The following is a 22371-nucleotide window of genomic DNA, read 5'->3' on the forward strand; positions in this document are numbered from 1 at the left end:
AATATATTCTGAAAACCTTTGAGAGTACTTTGAAGAGGCCAGGATCAGCAGAATCTGCTATCCAGCATATACTCCAAGATTTCTTGGTACTTCCTCTGTATTATTCTCAATATTAATATTGCATCTTTTAATTCACCACAGGCTTTTTCAACTTTAGTGCCCTGGGACATGCTCATATTCTACCATTTTGGAAGCTATGTGTAGGTATCTTCCCCCCCCACATTTGCAGATGCTATTTAACATGTGAACAGGAACTGGATAAGGAACGGAAAGAATGGGAGTGATGAGATCTAGGGTATGGAGCAAAAAAAGGTAGCTCTCATGACTTTGGGATGTATTTCCACTTCTGCTATTGACTCAACAGGTGAGAAACAGCAAAACTGTAACTGTTCTTTTGTAGGGTCAGTGCATTCTTGCCAAGGTATCTCCTGTGAAATAGATATCATATTTTTACCATTGACCTCTAGTAGTTGGGACTAAGACAATGTATTGCAGCTTCATTATATAATCAATATATGGATTGCCTAGTGTTTAGAAAGTATTTTATATCCCTAGCTAGAAGTTGTTGTATATATCATATACATTCAGATTCTTACTTGCTTGAAAAAAGTGTGAAATATACTAAAATAGAAGCAGTGAATAAAGGTATTGGCAGTGCCAGAATTCCCAGATACCAAGCACCGAGAATCTGTTTAGTGCCAAACAGAAAAAAGATATTTAATGAAGCAATGAGAAGGACTGACCTCACACCCATTGGTTATGGACATCTGCTTAATTAGCTTGTCCTTGGGATGGGCTTTCTGTCATGTACAAGAGTGTGGTGGGTTCTCATACTCAAGCATATTCCCTGGCATCTGTATGGCTGGCAGGGAATATGAGCTGTCGCTGAGTCCTGTATGGCAGGACTCAGTGACAGTTCAACGATACAAAAAAGCACAAGGTCCTTCCCCTTACAATTTTTAAGGCACTGAGATCAACACGTGGTATGTAGTGAGAGATCACGCCTACAGTGAAAAGTTCATAATCTAAAAAAGTACACAAGTAACTAAACACTCAGTACTCTTACTAATAGAGGCCAGTTGAAACTTTCAACTCTCATCTTCTTGCAGTATCTGATGGGTATAGGAGTTTCTCTTCTGGTGTAGATCAGCACAACTTTTACACCTATATAATGTCTCCAGCAATGCCAGAACCAGATGCTGCTGAGGCAGTGCTAGAATTATTCTGTAACGAGATACCGGAGTATCTGCCCACTGTTGAGGCCTCTCCAGGATATCTAATATGGGTTGTTAGCACGCTGTTTTTCTCAGTATTCCCCTAGTTCCCATTCTGGGCTCTGCAGGGGCTGAAGGTAAATCAGGCTGTCAGTATGCAATCATCCACCTCCAGTTTTAACAGAAGGATTTAAACAGAGAGATGAATCTCCATTTCATCCAGCTAAATATGATCCAGATACTGATGCTATATTGGAGTTAACGCAGCACAGCAGGATCACCATGAGTGGGAGTAAAGACAGATGATAGATAACGGGAGAGTCCAGAATGCATAAAAAAACATCAGCAAGAAAGGTTCAAGGAAGAGAGCGGACTGAGCAGCTTGATTCCACACTTAGGCCTAACTGAAATTTCTTTTTACAGATTGCTGGGTAATTTACTGTTCTGTTTTGCTTTTTGTATGTGTTGGCCTTCAAGGATGATGTAAATCATGAACATTCTTCTTCTCCTCCTGTATAGCTTGTTTTTCATCTGTAGATTTGATAAAGCTTGAAGCTTATTGCTTGGACAGTTATCTTCAACTCTGAATGATTTTGAAATCTGGTGCCCTTTGCTGAGAGGCAGGTTGTATCAACTGCTGTTATACCTGGGAAAAAGTCAGGGAGTTCTACCATTTCAGAAAAACAAAACCGTTTAGAAATGAATAAACTTTCTCAGTTTCCATTTATTGAAGTAACCCAAATTCACAAGCTGCAGAAGAAAGTAGAACTCCACTATGATCAAGTAGAACTTCAGCTAATTCTCTGGCTTCCTTCCCAACAAAACATACACATTAAAACATCATTAAAATTAGTTCCCTTCTTACTTTCCACCAGAGTTTGGAGTTAGATTTCATATGTCATATTGTAAAAAGGAAAAAACAACAAAAAATAATGTAAAAAACACCAACCCAAAAGTCCTGATAGAATAATTGGGTATTCTGCACATCAATTTGTTCATGTAACATGTTCCTTTTCAAAAGACTCCTGCTTCTTAGTTGATCAGAAGTATTCATAAAACTCTTCCCAAAGCAATTAATTGGACTAATAATCTATACATGGACAGCATTATTAAAACACACTAATTGCAAAAACCATAGTGAGACCTCACTCCTTCTAAGAGTATGGGGTAGCAAATTAGGCTGAATGAACTAATTTTGGCACTCTTTGTTCCTCTGTGGACATGTAAGTAAACAAAGTTCAAACTGAGCGGAGAACCTGTCTGATTATTAGCAAGTATATTAGCTATTTGTGAGACATCACAGGGAAAAAATAACAAGAAATCAAATTCATGCTACTGAAGTGTGTGGAACCAAATCTGACTGAGGTATGGATTTTTGTCTAGGTGAAAAGTTCCTTTTATTCAGAGAAGGAAATCAATGACTAAAGATAAAACTGGACTTCTCAAGAAATGAATAATTTGCTATTTTTCAGTGAACAGTTGGCTTCACAGAACAAAGAAAAACATACAGAGTGCATACAATTTCATCACGTAGCCATAGTCTAATCTCACTTTCATGAATCTATCTGGAAATTAATTCAGTTGGACACATCTCTGTTAAACTTGTATGAAAAGGACCTTGATGAAGCAAAAAAGAAGGAAGCTGCAGAACATAAAACGCCACCATTCTTGGGAAATATTTTTGTCTGTACACATGGAAATGTTTAGGCATCAGAGATAAGATAGCTGCTTTAAATTCAGTGTCCAGATTCTGCTGTATTACACCCATGCAAGTCTGGATGTTTAAATTCAATCGTTTTGCTTTTTTGCTTGGTAGAGCATGATCAAAACAATATTATTTTTACCAATTTGATTGGAAACAGTTTGTAAAACTAGTTTGTAATACAGGTATTTCAAACACTGGGACCACGCAGGTCCAGTTTTAGACAGAGGCTTTTTGCTACTAATTTATCTCTGCTTCTTACTTACATTTCTCTGCACTTCTCAGCTTCCAACCCTGAAATCAGATCTGCTGGGAAGGGGTGAGCGAGGAGCAGAGAAGAGAGACCATGCTTTGATCCACTGGCTCCTGAAATATCACAGCTACATGAAATCCTTACATTTTCTGTGAATTATTTAAAACATTTTCTCAAAAAAGATATATTTTGATGTGGAAATGTTGCTGTAGTGCTTCACGGAAATGCTAGAAAAGATATCCCAAGGCCCTATGCTGTATTGTGCAGCCAGTATGTCACACCCGTGATGTTCTGTGACTGAGGACTCCAGCCATGCAGTGCAGCAGCTTAGCTGCTAGTTTGGTGCAAATGTCATCAGAAGATCTGGTCCAAGAGCCTGGCCAGACAGAAAAAAAATTATATTAAAATATATAAACATATGGAATATAAAATCTATTTTATAGATATAAATACTATTTTTTTTTCTGTAAAAACCCATAATACTCCTACCTTGAGATGTTTCATAGTGAAAGGTGAAGTTCCTTCCCTGCTGTGGTTAGCTGGTTTTTACTACTACGCAGCAGAGTGCTTGTAGAAGGGTTGGGGAATTTTTTCCTCTTCTTTTGCTGCCAAAGATTTTCCTACCTAAGCAAAGCTGCCTCTTGGTTTGTTCATTATGTTGGTCACATTTGACTTTGCTTTCTCACTGGAAAGCTTACAACAGAATACATGAAGTTTAGGATGTTTCTGATTCATACACAGTTTTTAATTAAATATTTTGCTTTCTTTATGCTGCCTTTGTCCCACCCTATTTTCTGAATTAGGTAAATTGCTGGAACTTCTCACACGTTTGAAGAAACTGGTAATCGTTATTCACTCCAGGAAAAGAAGAACAGGTCAATACCTCTCCCTCACTGAATAACAAGCTTCTGGAGCTTGAACTGAGAGGCTTCGTCAGAGCTAAATAATAGAAATGAAATGCAGTAAGGTTGTCAGTCATATCCCAGTACCTTTGAGATGCAGAAACTTTTGCCTTTCCCTCTGGCCATGTTAAGGTCTTTAGATTGATGCTTCAGCATGTGCTAATGGAAAGCCCTGTTCTTCATGAGAGATCCATATGGAGCAAGCCAATAGGGTGTACATTATATGAGAGAGACAGACCATTCTTACGTTCAGTAGGAATGAAAAGTAAGGTTTATGCAATCCCAGAATAAGCCTTCTAAATTATGCTAAATGTAGAGGTATTTAAGATTAAAGGAAAGGTCATTTTTTTAATGACTTGCTTTAGTGGCAGCTAACATTTGATTTAAACCTGGAAGTGCAGAGCCGCATTTGTTAGAGAGATTCATCATACTTTTAGTAAATAACCCATGAAAATAATTTATTAATGGAACATGTAATATTTGGATTTTAATTTTAAAAATTATTTTATTTGTTTATGTTTAAGATTTATGGTTCTTGTGATATATAGGCAATGGCTGTTATATACTCAGTGGCAGTGTCATTTGTAGGTGAGGGGTTTGGCTAACAGCACTGCTGAAGGAATACCTAGGCCCAAGGGAAAAAAATCTGCTTCTCCTTATCCTACTGCTGTTGTCTCATTTCCATTTTGAATGAAAAATCCAATAAGGATTCATTGGTCCTGCAGTGCAGAACTCCATGATATTTTATAGACCATTTATAGACTTTCTAAGACTTTTTACAGATGGAAAGTCCTCAGATGTCTTCAAGGTGAGTTGCTGTTCATACTTTTATCCTGGTAGTGTCTGTTGGGATGGTGACATTTCCAAACCCATATAAACCCTCTACACTAATAAATGGAGCATGGAGCAGCAATGCCTAATATTTCAGGCTCTTGAGCTCATGAGGCCATGTGGCACAGGGCAAAGGAATGCAGATTTGCTAGCTTAAATCCTGGTACAAGCTTGCTGCAGGTTTTTCTGCAGATTCAGGGTAACTGTTAACATGCCTGCTTAAAGTGATATATTAAAGGTTGCTGTAATATGCTCTGCATTTCCATTGTATGGTCTGGCAGAAGTAAGACAATTACTCTGACTTAGAGCTTTCATATCAGTAAAATGAGGATATCTGAGCTGAAAAAATGCTGTTTGTGAAACCCAACGTTTTACGTAAGATTTGGCATCCAGGGTATCAGCAGGTTCATGGAAAAGCAATGGTTTAAATCGAGTGGCAAAGCAGTTCAGCCAACATGCTGAACAGAAAAGTTAGAAACAGTCTTTAAAAACTGAAGCTGCTGAGTTCCAGCTGGATTTTCTTTATCCCCTGGCTGATCAGATGTAAAACAGAGATAAGGAATTTTGAAGGCATGATAAGAACTGGGAAGCCAGGTTGTGAATAAGAGGTGATAGGGAGACTGAGATTAGAAAAGTCTCATCCTGTCTCTGCAGACTTTCAATTCATTAGTGGATGCCATTCTGTCATTAGTAAAGGTTTTATATTTGCATGCTCAGGTACCCTGAAAGGTGTGTGTGCTCATGTTTACTTACTGTATGTCTAAGTATTATTTAAATAAATACTCCCTTAAGCTGCCAGAACAGCGTAAAAGCAGGAAAAAAATGTAATTTACAGACCTCCAGGATGTTCAATGTACAGAAAAAATTTGGTCTTATATCTATTTCCCTTGATATTCCAGATTAATGAATGCATCAAAATCAGGAGCTGTGTAATGCAGTTTGCCAGGGGAACAGGAACTTTGTGCTTCAAAACCAGGTTTGCTCCTTGCTTTCTCAGGCATCACACTATGCTATCCTGTTCACAAACATATCAAGTGCCACCTTAGGTCTGTTTAGCTTGGTGCTCCCACTACTCCTGTTGGAAAACTGTTTCTGATCATCACTCTTCTGATGGTTGGAAACTGCCTTTTAATTTATAACCTTAATTTGTTCATGATAAACTGATACTCAATTATTCACGTACCAGCGTAATCCCGTAGCTTTAGAAGAGTTTCATTTTCCTTTCTGTGATGTATTTATGAGGAATAATCCTGTCTCATCTTAGATTTTATTTTGCTAGACTAAACAAACCAAAGCATTTGCTGGATTAAACAAACCTTTTTTTTTTCTTTTTTAAAAAAAAAAACAACTTTTTTTTACAAAAAAGTTTCAGTCTGAACTCAACTTTCGCTTCTAACTGTGGCTAACCAAACTAGCATTTCAGAAGAAGAACCACTAGAGACTTTGCTTAACAGCATCGATGCTTTCCTAACTCCTGACAGCACTTCATGTCACACATTGTAGCATTGCAATGGCTTTCCCATGATGGCATTGCATCAGGAGCTTTATGATCAGCTTGGTTTTGACCACAACTGAAACAAGTATGTTTCTGCAGAGCAACAGCATCTTGATCAGCTGATAGACAACATGTAGGGCTGAGTGTTTTAGTCAATCTTGTACTTTAATCTTTTCTCTAGTTAACTGACACTTTGCATAGCTCATTACTTTAAAATAACATGGGTCACTTTATAACTTCCATTTTAAAATCACATGGACACACAAAGGAAATTTCCTCTAAATGTTGGGTTTAGGCTTGAGAATTTAAATGCAAAACCACCAAAACATTCAAAATTATTGGTACCAAGTGAGAGCAATGGGCCTGCAGTACTTTCTTAATCAAATACCTATTTAAAGGCATGTGTGTATTTCTTTATGAAATGGGAAAAAATATAGTACTTGTAGGGAAAATATTTATTTGTGGGTTTGGTTATTTTTTTTTTCAGATTTACATTCTCAGCCTCAAAGTTCATGAAACAAAAGTGACTAGTTTGGCTTACTGGAAATAATTCTGGATCAAGTTAAGAATTTATGCAGAATGAAAAATGAGCAAATGATATTTTCATCAACTTTCTCCTTCATTACATTCTAAGATGTGACCCTAACATCCAAAACAGTTAAAACTGTGACCTTTCTAACTGTCATATTTCACTAAATTCTGATGGAATGAGTGGTGGGTGGGTGGGAGGTGGATCGCTTTGTTACAAGGAAGATTTGTCACATTTTACAGGGGACTTGCTTGGAGGAAAAAGCATTTCTTTTGAACCATTTTGCAGCACTTATTCTTTGAAGCTCATTCTTGTCTCTTCATAGCCTCAAAAGAAAGGAAATACCTGCTTGCTCATTCTTCTCACACACCTACTAGGTAAGCAAATCCTGGTTTAGTGATTGCACTCTGCTGCAGATGCACAGGAATGTGTGGTGGAGCTGTTTGCTTAAATGGCTGTACTGCTGCTTCTTCTCTGGGACCAAAGAACCACAGAAAATATTGGGAAGACAGATTGGAAGTCAGAGGCATCCCAGACCTACTAACAGCAGCACAATGAAAACTGGAGACCTTGATTGATAATAAAACAACTGAGTTGGTAAAAACTCAGCTGATGGAGCTCTCATGTGGAACATATTGTGTCTACAATGTTACAGGTCATTTCCTTTGCCTTTCTCTATAAACATGTTTTTCAAATTGGTTTCAAGTTGGTCCAGCTGCTTCAAGCGCAGTATATTGAAAGCATATTAATATGACAGATAACTAGCAGCTGTTGTTGGAAAATTGACAAAGCGAAGGGTAGACGTTGCTTTGGAGGATGAACTTGTGCTTTCAGGCAAAACATCTTCCTCAATATTTTGCTCCTCTATGGGTTTTCATTGCAAAGGCTGGGCCAGTGACAGTAAGAGGTCACGTTCTTTCCAGACATAGCTCTAGTAAAAGTAGCTATGCCTTATAAGAAACAGATATGCTGATGGACTCATTGTTCAAGGCACTGAATGACAGAGAAAAGGTGTTCTTAATCTCTCTGCAGTTGTGCTCTCTGTTAAAGATAGTCATCTGTTAACCCTGCCTCTGATTTATTCCTATTCATAGATGTATTTCTGTATTGAGGATTTGGCGATAGTGTATGTAGCAATACACATGTTTCCGATGAAAGTCTGTGTTCTAGAGGTGATCTGATCCATTTAACCATGTCCTACCTCCTATCTCTTCAATTCAGACTTTGTTTTATTATTTTCCCCTCAAATACAGTTTGGTTAAAACACAGGAAAGCTACATTTTTCACAACTAAAAGAAATACCATTTTCCTTTCTAACTGTGAGGGTTTTTTGTTTCTTGTCTAAAACACTGTCTAAATCATGCTTGGCCTGAGAAGGAGAGAAAAACACCACAATCCAGTTAACTGGCAACACTACATTCATATTTTGTATTTAAATCTATCAAGACACATGCTGCTTCAAGTTTATTGCTGTTATGATCCCACAAGTTTCACACAAGTCACATTGCCTGTAGCTGTGAAATACGGTACAGCTTCCTTCATAAGAGAGAATAAACATACGTGTACTTTGATCTACTTCACTGCTTCAAAGTTTAAAATGCACTCTGAGAGCTTTTCACAGGATTTCAAAAAACAGTTATTGAGAGGAGTAATTATGAAAGTAGTAATTTTCTCACTGATGTTATTTTTCTATAATTGAGAGTTAGGCGGTAAGAGCATTACATTTCTTTATGTTTTTTCCCCACAGTGTAACCTACAAGGACTTTTGATTTATACAATTTTTCTTTTATAATTCACTCTGCCCTGAGGAACTGCAGTCAGGCAGAAGGCTAGGAGACTGGAAGAATGAAGACAAACTATGGAAGCATATATAAACAACCTGACAAGTGCAAAGCATTAAAAAAAAAAAATAAAAATCTGCATTTCAAATAGACTTGCATCAGGAGTTCTTAAGCTTGTTTCTGAGCTAGGCCACATGGTTAGAGAAAGATTGCCTTGTGTAGTCTGTTTCTGCCCATTTAGAAATTGTGCTGACCTTCATTCCTTTCATAATTTTCTAGCATTACAGCAGCAATTACTTACATGGAAAAAGGGTTTAATGTATGTTGTGCTTCTTTTAATGCAGTTTAGCATCTGGAAACTTGGAGGAAACGTCTGCTTTCTAGGGACTGCATTTTGAGAAGTGCTGACTTAGGCCACAATCCCATGCAGTCATAAGGATGCAACGGTACAGAGCTCTTTGCAGATCATTACAGGGGGCTATATAATGTTACGAGTTGATTTTTTAAGTTGCATTAATACTATTTCAGGTACTTATTTTCTTTTTTTCCATTTGTCCCAAATTGCACATTAATAAAATAGTTGTTTAAGGTTTATGTCCTTTTAGGAAAAATGTAATCATGTTGTTATGAAGTAGCCCAGTGCTGAGAAAAAAGAAAAATTTGTTTGTTTAAAAAGAAAAATTGAAGTTCTCTAAATAACAGAAGTGAAACGTTTTATTTACTTTTTTGTCTTAGCTCCTCTGAAGTCTTGTTTCAGTATCCTTTAGAACTAAATTCTTTCAGATTGTTGTTTTTAACTCTTGTATGGAGTAATCTGAAACTCTTAAACTCTTGAAAGGAGTAATTTCTGATTGTTTGCCAGCTAGACCAAATTTTTAAGGCTAGGGGAGAGAAGGGATTTATATTTTACTCCCTTACATTACATAGGTTTTGTAATCTAAGAACATTCTTCATTGCAAATCTGCAAGGTTTGAAGAATTTTATAGTTTTTGCAGGTCTCTAGCATCAATGCTTCCAAGGTTTTACAAGCTCTGCAGGGAAAATGATGAACCTTGTAAAGCACGTATTCACAATACAAACGGTTCATCATAGACATGAGTCACTGTGACTCATGCCTCTTTCAGAATGTACAAATAACAGCGTAAAGCAGTCTCTCCTGCCGTCTTTGAACTGTATATCCTGCTACCAGTTTGTAAGCTGTTTGGTGGGAGAGACTGCAAGTTCTGAAAGAGTCAAAGGTAATTCAAGAGTATCGATCTTAATGATTTCCTGTGAAACAACACCTATTAGAGGAATACCATCCCAAGGGACAAGAAGCCAAAAACCATCTCAAATGATGCTGAAGCTCTGCCAAGGCCTTTTCTAATTATTCCAAGCTTATCACAGGCTGTATTTGTCTGCTATAAATTAATATTGTCAGTATCATGAACTGCGACCTTAGCACAAGGCCAACACTGTTTCTAATGAACAGCAGTGAGTTTGCCTGCAGCAAACTGCAGCAGGAGTTGAGAAATCTGGAGCTGGTGTCTAATAAGTGAATTATTCCATCAGTTTACCCTCTGCCTCAGAAATAGCCTCTAAACTGATAGAAAGTTTCTCACAAGTTAACTAGTCCATCGCTTTGGCCCAAAGCTGGGTAACCTGTGTCATTCCTGATAGCTGTCCAAACTGCCTGTTCTTAAAATTTTCCAGTGCTACAGATGCCAAAATTTCCCCTCATAGGTGTTGCAAAAAGAAACGATAACATTTTGAAAAAAGCTGCTTATGAATGGATAAAACTGGTTGAACTTTGAAACATGGAAACCAAGTCTGGTTTCTAGTCTAACGAGCCAAGAAGAAAATGGTAAAGGAGTGTAGCTACAAGTTCAGGGCTGTAAATATCCCATTTGACCTGCCTGCTAAGGAGTTTTATCACTAGGCCAAGGCCAGGCTGCGCTGTGCATCTCTTCCCTGCCTGTTTTTTTAATGCTTGTCAGGTGGACTGTCTAGGTTTGGGAGAAACCTTTGCTTTATCTTAACTCACCTTAAATCTCCAACTAAACTCAGACTTGCCCCCAGGTGTGACGGAGTCTTAAAAAGCAGCTAGATGCTAAAACATGACTGAAATTATTTTGGCAATCCCAACCAAAGCACTCCCACGTTATGAATTCTGAAGTGCGATTCATGTAGGAAGTAATGCTGCTGTTAGGTAAGCTTATGTGGAAAACTTTTATATCCCGGTCTCTGCTACAGCCAGCTCTTGGCCAGAGAGACCACTACCAGACTAATTTCAAACCTTTCAGCTTTCTTCTTTCAGGCTTGGGCCTGGTGAGGGGCACCAGGGTCAGACACAGCCTAGGTCGGCCAGGCAGGGCCGTGGAGATGAGGACAGGCTGGGGGCCGGCTGGGCTGGGGCAGGACTGGAGACCAGGGTCGTTAAGGCCCATAAGTGCCCTCAGGGCCCTGAGGTTGTTCCCCCAGGCGCCAGGCTGCAGCCTGGTGCGCGCCCTTGGGCAGAGCCCTGTCAGGAGCTGTGCGGGAGGGCGTAGCACCCAGGCCGCCTCTCTCCTCTGTGATGGGGCACCCCTGTTTGGACTGGGGTCTCTGTAAGCCCTGTGCTGGACGGAAAACAAGCTCTTTGTGCTGGGGGAGCGAGAGACTGGTGTAACTGCCTTCCCCTTCAGCTGGGGGCTTGCACCAGGCTGCAGGACTAATGCCACGGCTTCACCGGCCACTGGCTGCCTAACAGCGAGAGGACAGTGCTGCTTTCTGGGGTAAGCTGATGGTTTGGTGGGCTTTGACATAACAGAATTACAAAGAGCTCCTTGCCCTTTGTGCTAGCTGATAAATGAAGTGAACAGACAGTCTCATTTCATGTTTTATCGGTCAGTGTCCTGATGAAAGCATGAACATGGTATCTGTGAGCTGTGTCCGATGCAGGGAACGTGAGCTCTGCCAGCAGTGAAGTTACACTCTGGCTGGGTTTGTTCGTGCATCTGTAAGAATTTACACTGTGACGATTATGCTTGTTGGGCCGGGAAAGAAAGTACACGGCCAAATCCTGATCTCAATTGCACGTGTGCGGCTCCCAAGGCAGTAGGGCTGCATCCTGGCTCAGTACATGGCCTAATGAGGTCTTGCATGATTGCAAATAATGTGGATGGCACACTGGAGAGCAAGCGAACAACTGTTCCTTGTTTTGCTGCGCTCTCTGCACTGCAGCATCTGTTTTGCTTCATCATTTTTTAAAAGAAAACCACAAATATTTTTCACTAGGGAGCTGATAAATAACACTGCTTACATTTTTTTAAAAGTTTTAGATGGGATAAAAGTGATTTTTCTGGTGTATGAAGTGCTTATGTTTGGATTTGAGCATTAATTCACAGATTGGCTCTTATTGTTTTGTTCCCAGCTCAGGAAATCCTATGGGGTATTCTCCCTCAGGAAATCACATGGGACGATGTCTTAGCTTAATTTATTTTTATTTGTGTATCTAACTTTGCACAGAATTGTCTTTCACAGCAGCATTTTTTAATGGAGATTTGTATTTCTGGGAAAATTCGGCAAACTGGGGAGTATTTAACAATTTGTCAATGAAACTTTAAATGAAATTTGTTGCGACTTTGTGGATGCGCTTGATACTAGGTTGATGGGTGTGATGTAGTAAACTAAGCAGCAATTTTAAAGAGCTGTGGTCAAAAGATTATATTATGTTTTTCCAGTCTTAAACAGCTGCCCAAGAGGAAATGTATTCTAGCAAATGGCAGGCTACATGTATAAACAGAAGCAGGTTAGCCTGAGTCTAGTCTTAGTACTTCTCTAATACTTTGTATTTCCATAGTACTTTCTGTCCTTGCTTCTAAATGCATGTTTTATGTGATATATGACAATTCTTGTAGAGAAGTGGTTTTAGTCCTTCTGTCTTTCCTATTCTTGAGATGACAGAAAAGTTTTAAAAATTACTATCTATCAAAAAGGATATTTAAACTGTGGTGGAGTCTTTGTAAAGAGCAATCTTCAAAGGTTCATGTTATGACTTCAAAGTTATGACTGGGTAGGTTCTGAGGTAAACTCAGATATTTTTGTAATAAGAAATTATATTTTTTTTACATATATATAGTTTTCTAATGGCTCAAATACATACTGTCTTGTTTCTGAGTTTCTTAAGTAAATGTCAGCTTATTGTGTTGTTTATCCAGCATCATAAATATACAAATTAATTTACAGAGCAAATGCATGGACTTGTGTCCCTTGTCTGCACAACACTTCATTTTAAGATTAGACATAACAAGGAGATCAACAACAAAGCAGGGGAAACAGGGTAGGCATGTGAGTTGAAAGAGGGCAGAGAAATCACAGAGCTCTCTGCTCTGGTGAGGCTCTCTCTCTATCAACTCCATACAACTCTATGCTCTCACTTGGAAGAGCAGAACAGGAAAACCCTGCTTCTTCTAGAAATTGGTGGCGTAAGCACAGGAACAAGGTGGTCACCTCTTCTCCTGGACAGAGAAAGTGGCCTGCAATACTTACCTATTTGACAGATGTATCCGCTTGGTTGGTTGGGATGAGGACTGATGCGTTTTTACCTTGCTTTATGGTTACATGCTGACGGTGGGCTCTGAAGCGGTGTTTGGAGTAAGCTGTTGTCTGTCTAAAGCTTTGAGCAATTTTTTTAAATGATAGGGTTAGGATTGGACCTTTCAAAGTTTACTGAAATAATTAAATCAAAGCCAAGATTCTAATAACATTAGAGAATACCAAGACAGTGGGCCTTGTTTGGGTCCCTGCTATGAAGAACTGTGCAAGTTCTCTGTTCTATGCAAGCTGTGTTGTATGACCTTTTACATTCCATGACTGAGTAAAAGTAATTTTTAGCTACTATGAGAAAGGTGTATCTTTGTTTACATTGTGGTACAAATGTTGCTGAAGTGCTTGAAAGACTTCGTGTAGACTTGACTTTATTATAATACTAATTTTTCTTTTTATAACATTTATCTTTCTGTCAATATTTCTAACTGAATTTTTAAAATTCTTTCTTTCTCCAATAATTCCTTCACTATAATGGGATTGCATATTTTCTGCTGTTGTGCAGTATAATGTAAGTACTGGGTACTGAAGTGTATATTATTACTTTAAAAACTCTGATTGGGTGACAAGAATTAATTACAGTTATAAATTATTACATAAGTCTCCTATTCTACAGTGGGAGCTTCAGTGAAATGCTGGCACTGGATAATTAGCTGGTGCTAATCTGTGTTTTCAGTTTTGGATAGTCCAAAGATTTGATGTTTCCTTTCCTGAAATAAACAAAACCAGCTTCTGAACTGTCAGAAAATAACAGTAGTTCTTAATGGCTAATCATCACCAGCCTTTGTCATGGGGTTGTAATTGTTTCATGAATACTGCTTCAATCAGGGAAAAATACGCTTAAGTGCCAATAAAAGTTTTTATGCTGCTATGATTTCCTCCTGCCTCATCTTCCTCCTCCCAATTTATGGCCTTATTCCACTGTCTCTGTTACTAAGCAACACTGTACATGGTTTTAATGCAAGTGACTCCAAACTCTCTGATAGTGAGGCAGAATAACATCAGGTTAATTTCCTGATTAATATATGCTACAAAGAAGTGCTGTGCACAAAAAAACCTAAAGATGATGGCTAGGAAGTTGCCTCATAGCACAAGGAAATAAAGTATTTAATTTTTTGGTATTTTCTAGATTGTCTTGTCTGTATTTAAAACAACCTTTCCAAGGCAATGGGTCAAATGCTTGGTTCCATCATTTTGACTTGATCTGTTCTGTGTTGAACTGCCCAGCTGATTGCACAGTGTATGTGCCATGACGATGCAAGTCTTGTGGTTGCATGCTATATTTTCATCTCTATACAAGGGGAGATAAAATGATTGTTCAGATGCTATTTTTGCTCCATTTCTAAAATTAATGGTAGCATGTGAGACTTTTTAGAACTGAGTGTTGTCTTTTCATTCAAGCCAATAGTAAAATTCCAGCTGATGTCAGCGTGAACAGGATTCAACCAGTGTTCATGCTTGTTTGATAAATTTCTTTTGCATGCCACAGTACCACTCCCTATGTTCTTAAAGCTCTTCAATATTGTGCATTGCAGGTGATTGCATATTTTTCTTTTTTCCATAATCTTAAAAATGCAAAGTCTCATTTAACAGGCTAGCAATTATAATCTTGTCCACACAGCAACACCATTTTAGATGGACCTAAAACAGATTTCAGTACTGCACTACAGAAATCTTAGGAGCAAATCTAAGAGGAGAAATCTAAGAAACACTTAGACTGCAGTGTTTGCTCACAGAACAGCCATGACAGGTTTATGGCCAATGTTTGCAGAGCTGCTTTGACTTTACTTCTCTAAATCAATGGCAATGCTTGCTATTACAAGGTGGAATTTGAAAATCTAAATGTAGAATATCAAAGGGTTTAAAGTATACTTAAATGCGTGTTTGCAATTTTGATTCCTGTAATGCTTGAAGGTTTATACCTTTCAAACAGCCTGAGGTAATGCTGAGCCTTCAGACAACTTCTGCCTTTTAAATAGGCTCTTAGTTTGAAATCTACCCGTTTTCAAGGTAATGAACGTAATAGCGTGTAATGCAGCTCTAGGAACCACATCTGCATTGACCTGTCTTCAAGTGTTTCTTGTTCTGTGTATTTTTAAATTTTTTTCCTCTGTTTAAAAAAAATATTTTATCTCCTGTTACTTAAAGAAGTCCTCTGAAGGAGAAAGAAATACTGAAATGACTGCCAGCAAAATCCTGTCAAATGCACAGTCAGCAGAATGAACAGTAGACCACAAATCTAGTTTAAATTTAAAAATGATGTTTAAATTGTGATTCAAAACTTGTGCATAAGAATGTTTGTTTGTTTTCAAATTTGGTAGAGACCTCCTGAGAGAATTGCATTGTGCTTTTGGGAAATCTAACGTTTCCCAAATTGAAAGCATATAGAGAAAGTCTTAGACTCCTTTGTTTTCTGTGAAAACACACACTTAAAAACAATGTAGGATTAACACAGTTATGGAGCACATCCTTAGTACTGCCCACGTGTTTTTCTCCACTGTTCTAGTGTACTTAACAGCTATGCATGAAATACTCTCTGTGGGTTAGAAGAACATATAATAGAAAAAACAAAAGTTAAATGTAGACATGGTTAATTAAATACAAGGCTTTGCCAAATAAAAAGAAGCCATAGTGTATTTTAGTGCATATTTGCAGCACGCTGGTGTGTAGCAGTGGCACATATATGATATGTGCTAGATGGCAGTCAGTATTATATATTATCAGTAAATGCAATACTGCAGGCATTGCAGGTATTTCATTGTAGGTGAAATTTAGGGATTTCCCTATCTACAGTATTTTTTGGGGGGATGTCATTGCCTCCATGGCTGTACTGGGCCAGAGCAGGAGCAGTAAACTTTATTTGCAGTAAGTGAAACTGGCTTCCATAAATGTGTGTAGAGCACACTAATATTCTGTGCAAGTTTGAATATCGGGGGCGATGATCTGCTTGTAGCTGGAAGTTATGGAGCTTTGCAGTGTCGATCAGTTTCGCCTGTGACAATCAAATGGTATTGCAGGAGAGATAAAGGCATGTTCTATCACAGAATAACCTTGTCAAAATATTTGAATTAACTTGGCAGAAAATTTAGCCTTTAAACAGCTCCAAGATAAACAGTGAAGTATAAGGAAAATTTTATCTTGCATGTAAAGTTTGCAGTCTTCTTTTGGGCTGGAGGTAAGAGGTCAAAATTGGAATATGCCTTTAGATGGTTTTTAAATGTCGTGTATACTTTTCTAGTGTCCTGACAGTATCATGATTCGGTTCCACATTTAAATCCAACATGTACTTGTGGATCACAGTAATGAATGCTGATGTTGTTTTGGCACTGATCTGCCAAGCTCTTGAAACATATTTGATACGCACATTAGCGGCGAGTCCCACAAGAAAACTGAAGTTAGATGCTTAAAGAGACCATAGGTAAAAAAATTGTAGGAGCATATCCCTTGGTGGAATATTATCTAGACTTGAGCAATAAGTACAATGTATTTTTCCAATAAACATTTAAAGTTTTCTTTAATTAACAGGAAATTGAGTCACAAACCTTGTTGATCAAAACAAAATTACGTGCAACTTCAGAATTTCTGGGGTATGAGCTGTACAGATAATGTACATTTCCATTTAGAATCCAGCATTCTTGTCAAACTCTGTACTTTTCTCTGTGTTAAGAGTTAAAGCTAAAAACACAGTTACTTGTAGGTTTGATGAGAAACAAAACTTGGAAGAAACTATCTAACCATATGGTGTGAAGATGAAGTTAAACCAACACTTATTTAAAGTTATTTTGGATTGTTTAATATTTTCAGTATTTCAAAATACAATCAGTCTGATGTAGATGTTTCTGTGAAAAATGCTTACCTTTTTTGCACAGTTATGTTAGAGAGAAACCTGCCTAAAATGTGATAAATTTTTCTGAAACAGAGCAGTGCATATCTACTGTCTACTCTCATGTGAAAATTACAGATGACAGTATAGAAAGCTATCATAGATAAGCAGAGAAATTCACGAATACCAGAAATATAATTTTGCTGTATTTAACATGTATACACTGCACTGTATAGTAAGTACAGTCTAGTATATAATGTAAAGTATGCCTTTCTGCATGCTTCTTTACATTTCTATCTAGAGTAATCATATCACAAAACCCAGGTTCAACATTAACAATTCTCTAGTAGGTGAAATTACATCTCATGTACATTTATTTATGACCTGTCTTCGAAAGGTATCCTGCAAGTCATACACATTCCTTCACTTTATAGGTGCTCTTATATAGAAAGAGGGCTTTGGGTCTGCACATTTTTATCATGCTTGGAGGCTTTTTTACAGTGCAAAACTAAATCCTTATAAAAGCTTTAAAAAGCTACTTAAATGAATAAAAACTTGTGAAAAAAACCTTATTTTAGATCTTTTAGTATTTCACAGCTGTTCAGCAAAACTAAATATACATAGCACTACTATAATATATACTATATTTTTGTGAAATTATTTTATTTTTGTTTGGGTTTCTGGTTTCTTTTTTTTTTTAATGTATTTGTGTATCGTGTGATAAACTAGGCATGAGGAGGAGTTCAGGCTAGGTAGGCAAAGCTCATGTAAGTCTATATGCAGTACACTGTCTTCCTTTCCTGGGCATGTAATTATCTGATGAGTTTCTAATGCATAATTTAACTTTTTTTCTGAAAGAAAAATCAATGGTGGCAAATTGGCTGCTAATATCTTATACACATCCCTTGACTAAAACATTTCTGGTTATTCATTCAATTTCATAAAAATGGCTAAGTTTACATTTGCTCGAGAATATTAGTTGGAGATAGCTGAAAATCTCTGTGTGCAGGGTTGTTCCTCACTCATAACATAAAACCTTTCAGTATTTTCTTTTCTACTCTTTTTGCTTTCTTATTTTCAATGAGAGAGAAGCTTTTTGGCTCACTTTTGTTTAAAAAAATTACTATTTTTTTAATTTAACGGCAGAGTGAAATATCTTCACAGTTTTGTATTTGTTCAGCAACAGTCTTTGCTTTCCACCCTATTCTAACAATTTTTCACCCTCTGATTAGGCTGTAAAGCTCCAAGGGATCATATGTCTGTGTATGTATACCTCCTCCTGCACCAGGGCCTGTGCTTGATGTAGCCTCACAGCACTGCCAATATATAAAGCTGAGGAATAATTAAAATACTTAGAAAATAAGTTATTCAGTAGATAAGCTATAAGATTTCATAGGCCCAGCCTTTAACTGTTTTTCACTTTTTTCCAGTGTGTGACACTATAAAACAGAGTATGAAGTGGGGTTTACTGGGATATGCAAGATTAAATTCAATTTTATTTTCATACAAATTCAAAATGGAAGTATGTGATCCATTCTACCATTCTTTTGGCAAAAGAGCAGCACCAATCCCCTCTTATTATGCTGGGACCTGATCCTGTTTCCACTGAAGCCACTGTACAATGTGGCACTGCTTAGAAACACCAAAGCTTATTCTAAATAAGTGGATATATTTACATAGAATTCTCAGCTACAGGCAGCCTGAGTCTGGCTTTTCAGGGCCATTATTCATAATGTAATGTGATCCTATATTTGACACAATATTCTGGGTAAATCTGTCCCTATAATTTAATTTAGCTTCTAAAAAGATAAGCCTAAATTCTGCTTTAAACTCTAACCTGTATATAGGAAAATTAGGAATTTGTTAAGTATCCACTCCAAGGAAACTTTATTAGTTTAGCCAGTTCTGGGAAACACAAGTGAATTACTGAACTGCTGTTCTACATGGGATTTTGGAGCTCACTGGGTAGCCTTTCCACTATGAATTGCAGACACAGCCTGTTCATCTCAAGAGTTTAGGGAGAGCTGGGTTAGATTTTGGATTAAAAGGAATGAGGAATGGTGGTATAAAATATTACAGCATTAAATAGAAATACTTTGGTAAGGATGATATTGTCTAAGATATATAGCTATAGATATACTGACAATAGTGTAGTACTTACTTTGCTTTGGGTGGATTAATACAGCAGTGGAGATGGCTTTCACAAAGACATATGTTGATGACGTGTATGTTTTTATTAATACTTCAGACAATAAAAGCTCTTATATAATAGTAGTAAACTTCTACAATATAAAACTATGTCTATTGAAATAGAAAACCTTAACATCCACCACTTCACAACTTATGACTGCACAAAAATATTTAAAAGAAAATAATACCTAGTTCTTGTTACTTAATTTACCAAGTACTTTTAAAGCTGCAGGCCATGGCACTAGTTCACTAAAAAGATCGCACAATGCTGTTCTCAAATGTGATCTGTACGTATTTCTTGAGTGTCTAGCCACATCTGCAGAACTCACCAGTGACAAAGAGCTTGACAGCTCTGCCATTAACATTGAGGATTTGTTAGTTCGGCCTTGGTAGTGAGGTCACTGTTGAAATGGACTCGATGATTGATAGAACAACCTCATCACTTTGCATGAGCTGGTGGGATGATGGTCTGGCCAAGCCTGTAATGTGATGTAGAAGAGCAGAGCTGGAGACCCTGACATTGTGAGCAGGGTAAGAATTGGTTTGGTATGTTCCAAACTGAGCAAGATGTTAGTAAGAAACTTAAAAGAGCCTCTCAAAACTTTCTGGAAGTTTGTACTACTTAGCTGAAAGATTTATTCTTAGGTTCTTTTTTTTTTTTTTTCTATCTGTTGCAAAAATAAAATTAAGTATTTACATTTAACACTAAATATTTCCAAAATTAGCAAGTCCCTGCTTTAGGCCTTTTTCCGCCCCGTCCCAAGTATTTGCTTCTCCTTTCCATTGCAAACTTCTCCCTGGGAATACTTGCACTTCAGTATACTTAAAAAGGAGGTCAGTAAGATAAATCAGTGCTGAAGCTATGCAAGCAAAACTAACCCAAACCTGGGAATCCTACTATATTCTCTGCTGCTGCAGTTTCAAGTAGTTGATGAAAATCATCACCTAAATAGTAGTTCTGGTCAAGTAAAGGACTTTTGGCCTCGTACTTACTCTGCAACATCTTGATTAACAATGTAAACATGAGGAAATTCTTAAACTGAGAAGCCAAATTAATCCCTACTCTATCTGTAATTGTTTTGTTGGAATTTAGGTGAACCAGTGCAGATTATATAGTATGATTCAGGATAGGCATATAATGGGCAAGCAAGTACAGAGCAGAGCATGAAACATGAGTCATATAAAGTACTATCGCACAATAAATAGAAATAAATATTACGCATGTACATGTCAAACATAATGTGACTTAGTAATTATTCTGCCAGGAGAAAGAAAGTATTCATTCAATCAAGTCAACAGAATATAATTGTGATAGATTAGGAGTAGTGATCCCTGTATTTAGGGCTGGCTATATGCTGTCCCTATTAATACTGGCTTGAGTTCCTCACACCAGGAGAGTACAGGGACAGACTAAGAGTTTGTCAAGTATTTTACTTTGGTCATCCTGAGAATGAAAAGCACTTTGGATACTTCTTTTTAAAATAACAGCATAATACTACATCTTAATTAACTTTGTGTTCTTTAAGATAGTGGGATTTTGTTCTTAAACATACATAGCTAGTTCTTATTTTGATACTAAATTAAGATGGCTCAACCCAAAGTTCCCCAAAGATGGTGAAGTCATACAGAGGCAAATCTTACTTCCTCCTCCTCTGTTGGCAAGGAGTAGGTTCTTGTGCCAAAGGATACTCTAGCCATCTCCTACCTGTCCCTCAGCAGGGACCACACAGCCAAGGGTCCACAACAGCGGCCAGATCCTGCACTCTGTCACACTGCTGCTCTGCCTGCCCCATGCACAGGTCTCCAGCACAGTATTTTCAGCAAGTAGGTGGGCACAGGAGCGTAAAGCTCAGCAACAATGTGTTTCTCGGCACCTGCATTAGTTGCAGCCGGATGCAGGATGGAAGTGGTGTGGGTGTGCTGAGGGAAACAGGGACTCTTCAGTTAGCTGTCAGTTTGGGGCTTTGTGGGGATGGCTGAAACTGTAGGATGTGGCTGTACACTGTAACTCTGTGCTCTGAAAGAGTCTGCTCTCTGCTGCTGCCCAGTTGGAGTTGTTGGAGAGTTTTATCTCTGGATACTTTTCAGTACCTGTTGATTTGCCACTTTTTTTTTTTTTAAGGAAACACTAAACTAGGATCAACTATATTTGGCAGCTGATGACCATTTTCCTACCCCTTAGGAGAACAAATTTCCCAGCATTATCTAACAGCAGCTTTGCCCTCCACTTTCTTTGCCTATCAATTCAAGGTCAGTCTTGCCTTCAAAGCACACCAGCTGCAATCCCTTCCCGCCTTTCCTGCAGCCCAGCCAAATGTACATGCTCGTACTTTTTCCCATGACGCAGGTAGGCACAGGTGGCACCAGCAGCCTGGGTTACAGAGTCTCTTAAAAACGCAGGATCTGGCATGAAATGATCAAAATCCCTAACCAATGGTTTCTCTTCTATTTTCTGTTGTAATACAGTCATTTTTATCGTTCACAGTCTCTACAGATTCTGCTTCTTTTTCTCCTTGGTGCTAAATGAGACCTTTCAGCTAAATACTTATTTATGACGTGCACAAATATGCTTTGATTTTTATTTTTATACATATATATATATATATATTTCTTCTCTTTGGAGTGGCTCTTGTAATGCAGTCAATGTTTTGCAAATGAACTATCTATTGTGGTCATTCAGGACACTGGATTTCAGTGACCAAAGGGATGAGCAGGTGATGAGGAAATGCTTGCTTAGCCTCTGTCAAGGAAGTTAAGTGCCTCCCAGTTTGTATTTAATTTCTACCGCAGTTTTGCCACAGGTAAGGATCTCCAGATCCATCAGGAAGCAGGGAAATATTGCTGTCTCTTCCTATAACAACTTTGAATACGAAAAATTGTGGCTGCATCCAGCAGGTGGCAAGCACAGCACACTGAATTATGTCTGAGACAGATCTGCTTCTGCCAGGGGAAGCTCCCGATGCTGCCCAGCATGTGCACATGTGTACCTGAACACAGTATCATACAGATAAACGGCAGGCTCTGTCAGTCCTTCGTCAGCTTACTGAGTGCTGTGGGAGTGGTACTGTTCTGGATGCTATTTAAA

This window comes from Mycteria americana, chromosome 7 (genome assembly GCF_035582795.1).
Source record: "Mycteria americana isolate JAX WOST 10 ecotype Jacksonville Zoo and Gardens chromosome 7, USCA_MyAme_1.0, whole genome shotgun sequence".
In the NCBI taxonomy this organism is placed as follows: domain Eukaryota; kingdom Metazoa; phylum Chordata; class Aves; order Ciconiiformes; family Ciconiidae; genus Mycteria; species Mycteria americana.